General features: G+C 37.8%; 1 long non-coding RNA gene across 1 annotated transcript; it reads left to right on the forward strand.

Moving 5' to 3' along the window:
• Positions 1-258: 258 nt before the first annotated feature.
• LOC141621512 (uncharacterized) lies at positions 259-2,553 on the forward strand. Its single transcript, XR_012532404.1, has 3 exons — positions 259-416; positions 515-624; positions 2,350-2,553. It is a non-coding gene; the product is annotated as an uncharacterized LOC141621512 (long non-coding RNA).
• Positions 2,554-4,078: the final 1,525 nt, after the last annotated feature.

Below are 4,078 nucleotides of genomic sequence, written 5' to 3' on the forward strand. Positions count from 1 at the left end.
AGATTTCGGATAAAAGTCGTAAAATTGGGATTTTCCCATTTCTTACGGTCGTTGGGTAAACGAGTTTGGATATTGGGCATATGAGTACTTAATCTTTTAGTAAAATCGTGTTTAAGAACTTTACTTTTCTCGGAAATCGCGTTCGACGAATATTTCTAATTTCCGTCGAAACGAACCAAAACGTAAACAAATGACTCATCTCCACAGGTCTTTGGCTGGCCACCTACCCTCCATTTGTCCCCTCTTCCAATTTTCATTTCCTCCATAACTCAATCTATCTCCTCCTTCTCTCAAACACCAAAAACCCACTAAAAATCCTCCTTACAATCCCTAAATCCACCATAAATCCTTCATTTCTCCACCAATTTGCATAAAAATTATATATTTGGAATCCTCTTTTCATCCTTCATCTACTAGTAAGCTTTATTTTCATTTCCCCCAATTTTTGTTTAAGACACTTTTTTTTAGGGTTTCGAATTTAAGCTTAATAATTGTGTTTTTGTTGTTCTTATAGGTGAAGAATTTGAAGATGAGTTAGGTGACTCATATGTTGTTGAAGATGAAGAGTAATTTTGGGTTTTAGAAGCTTTCTCAAGTTATTACTTGTCTCTTTGCTAGCTTAAGGTAACTATTCCGAGTTACTCGACGAATTAGTGTCACATTAGTAGTTGTATTTGTTGTTTGTTGTTGTTTGTTGTTGTTTGAGACGATCTTGTTGATAAATGAATGAATGGAGTAAGATGAGTATGCTTATGTTTAATTTATGTTACCCATTTGTATATTATTATTTGGAACAAATTTGGATGAGGAATTATGTGTTGTGACAAGTCCGTGTTTTGGCTGGAACGTGTCAGTACCAGACTGTGACGGTTTCCAATATTTCCAAAAATATGACAGATTGAACGGCGTCGAAAAAATAGGTGGTTTAGCCACTTGAATCACTCAATTTGGAGTCCGTATGAGTAAATGGCGTCGTTTTATCGATACAATTTATAGAAAAGTTTACCCTTGTGTGAGACGGTTATTTATGCTATTTTATTATGCGAGAATTTTGTGGAATTAGTTATTTTGTAAGTTGGAATATATTTTCTTATGTTGATAGTCTTTCACATGATAGAAATTGGAATAGTGCATGAAAATGATATTGTAATGAATTTTGTGATTTGGGCCAAAGTAGGCCAAGACTCTGAGCTGGGCCAGATTTTCACCGAACGAGTTTGGTCAAACTAGGTTTAAACCGGTCAGCCTCGATTTGACCGATGACCCGTCGCGGGACTCGGGTCGAGGGTTTGTCTTTGAGGTGATATTGGTTGTCATTGGATGTTTTATGTTGATTCCTTGATATTTGTAATTATCATTTCACATGTTGGTTGTTGGATGCTTTGGATGCCTTATGCTTGAGTCTTGTTGCCTCTTTGCCATTTTAGCTTGTTCTCATGGATTATGGTACTAGTGGTCATTTGGAATTTGGATTATTATTGATATCGGAGATATTGTTGGATTGTCAGCTAAATATGCTCTTGCGAAGCCTTTCATATGCTAGGGTGTGTATGATCATTTGTGTGTGCAAGTTTGGACTCTTTGCCCATTTTTTGGGTTAATTGGGTGTCCTACTTGTCTTGTGTGGTGTGGGCTAAAGTATTCAAGCTGGGACTAGGTCCTAGGTGAGTATTTCGGCCTTCATCTTAGATAGGCCATTATAGTCTTTGACGAGTGTATGTTTGCGGCTTAATAGCCTTTGTGTCTTAGCTTGGTGGGTTTATATCCAAGTTAGGGCATGACCTCCTGACGTACTCGTAGAAGTATGTGGTCAGCTTAAGTACTAGCCAACCCTTTGGTGGACTCCTTAGGGGTACTCATGTGTGTGATCATGGGTCTTGGATGCGGTATTTTCCGCATGTCGCTAGGTCTGCGCAGGTTTAGGACTAGGGTGTTTACCTTACCTCGTGGTATAAACTCTAGTTACAGAGTGACTATTGACCGTCCTAAGAACTTATGCCTGTCTCTAGATATATTGTCCTTTCTTGTTTGATGATTCTATGAATCATAGAAGGTGAGATGCAAGCCGGCTATGGTTGATAGAGTTTGGATTCCTGGATGTTATGTGATTCACATGATAGTGCAGTATGAGTCGGTCTAGTATTCACATGCTAGGACTATGTGTTGTTATATTGTTGTTCACATGATAAGCATGATTGTCTAGCATCTATATGCTAAGGCTATGTGTTATTCATATTCATATTCTTATGTTTACATGTTATATTAATCATGACATTTCGTGGCTGGGAGAACTAGGAGTTACTCCCCACTGACTGTGGCTTTTGTATTTGTATAAAATGCGATTGACAGGTAGGTGATGCATATATGGGGTACATGGACGAGCTAGCGAGCAAAGTAACCTTGGGACCTAGATTGGCTTTATTTTATTGTGACCCTTAAACACTTTTTATGTCATATACTTTTTAGGGACATATGTCTCCCTTTTTCATACTTGGGTTGTATAACTTTATTTCGCGACTTTAGCGATGTTTTATTTATGAGGTTTATTTTGGACCTTGCATGTTTGACACCTTCCCATTTGGATATTTTTATAACAGGTTCAGGTTTTAAAAATTACAGGTTTTTACCCAAATGAACCTATTACAAACATATCCATGCAGTTTTTATCTAGAATTATGTGTTTACTTTTCCGCAATAAATGAGGGTGTCACAGTTGGTATAAGAGCATATTTGCTCCCGACGCACGTTTGTGCACCCCAATATAAATAACTTGACCTTCAAATAATAAACTTGAGAGATGGGTAGGATGGGTAGACTTAGGACCTTATGTTGTAGTCTCTTTGTGTTTGCTCTTTGTTAGGTTCTAACATGTTTGTTGATTGCCATGTAATATTTGTTGTACCTTGTATCAATAACCGTAAACCTACCAACGTGAAGATCAAGATTTGGTGCCTATTGCCGAGGACTGAAGATTTGTTTACCTTTGAAGAATGCTTCTACTTCCTCGAAGATGTTTCTCATTCTTTGTGTACCTTGTCTTATTCTTTATCTCTTGGTGCTTATTCTCCTTCTAAACTCTCTTTTCTCTTTCCTTGAAAGTTACTCTTGTACCCTCCTAACTTGTCTTTTGTTCCTTGCTTATCTTCCCTTAACGCCTTTTTATAGTACTCTTTCTTTTGAGGAATGTTGGCCTTGGTTGGAGAATTTGACTTTTGAGGAGATTGTTTGTGGTTAACCCATAACCCTGGTTTTGAGGAGTTGTGATGTTAGAAAGACCTAGGTAGTGTGATGATACATACTTAATGATTCTTAGACCTATATCCTTGATAAAGTGAGTATTCTTGATTGGTGGATTTTGTGTTGTCAAGTGTGAGTTGCGTTTGTTACTAAGGCTATAGAACTTGACTTTGTTGTTTAAGTTTGGGATTTGAGAGCCTTGAGAAGTGTAGTGAGATATGTCTTGGGATACTAGTGCTTGGTACTTGACTTTAAATGGATGGAATTGAATGGTGGAATATTTGAGGAACCCTTTCTGGGAATTTATAGCTTGGTATTCGGATCTTTGATTGAGGATTTTACTATTTCGAGAAACCCATGGTTGACGCTAGTTGGATATGAGTATAGCTTTGTTAGAACTTTGACCTTGATCTTGTGGAAGTTGTTTGTGGATGTTTGAGGATTTGGAGTGGTGAAATCACACTTATAGTGGAGTACCCTGTTTCAGGGAATAGATTAGGATGAAGTAACATGAACGTTTTGAGGAAATCCTTGGGAGTGATGTGGTTATAAGTTTGTTGCTAAGACGTTTTCGGAACCGCTTAGGTTGATATTGTTGTGTGAGATTTGAGTACCTGGTGTTTCCTTGTTGTCTAATTTCCTTTCTTCTTTGACCATAAGCGTTACCGTTCATACCTCCTTTCCTCGCTTCATCTTGCTCATGATCTTGAATTAGCCGCCGTGGTACATGCCTTGAAGACATGGAGGCATTACCTTATTGGAGTTCATTGCCGCATTTATACCGATCATAAGAGTTTGAGGTGTATCTTTACCCAGGAAGAATTGAATATGAGGCAAAGAA

The sequence above is a fragment of the Silene latifolia genome, chromosome X (genome assembly GCF_048544455.1).
Source record: "Silene latifolia isolate original U9 population chromosome X, ASM4854445v1, whole genome shotgun sequence".
Lineage (NCBI taxonomy): Eukaryota > Viridiplantae > Streptophyta > Magnoliopsida > Caryophyllales > Caryophyllaceae > Silene > Silene latifolia.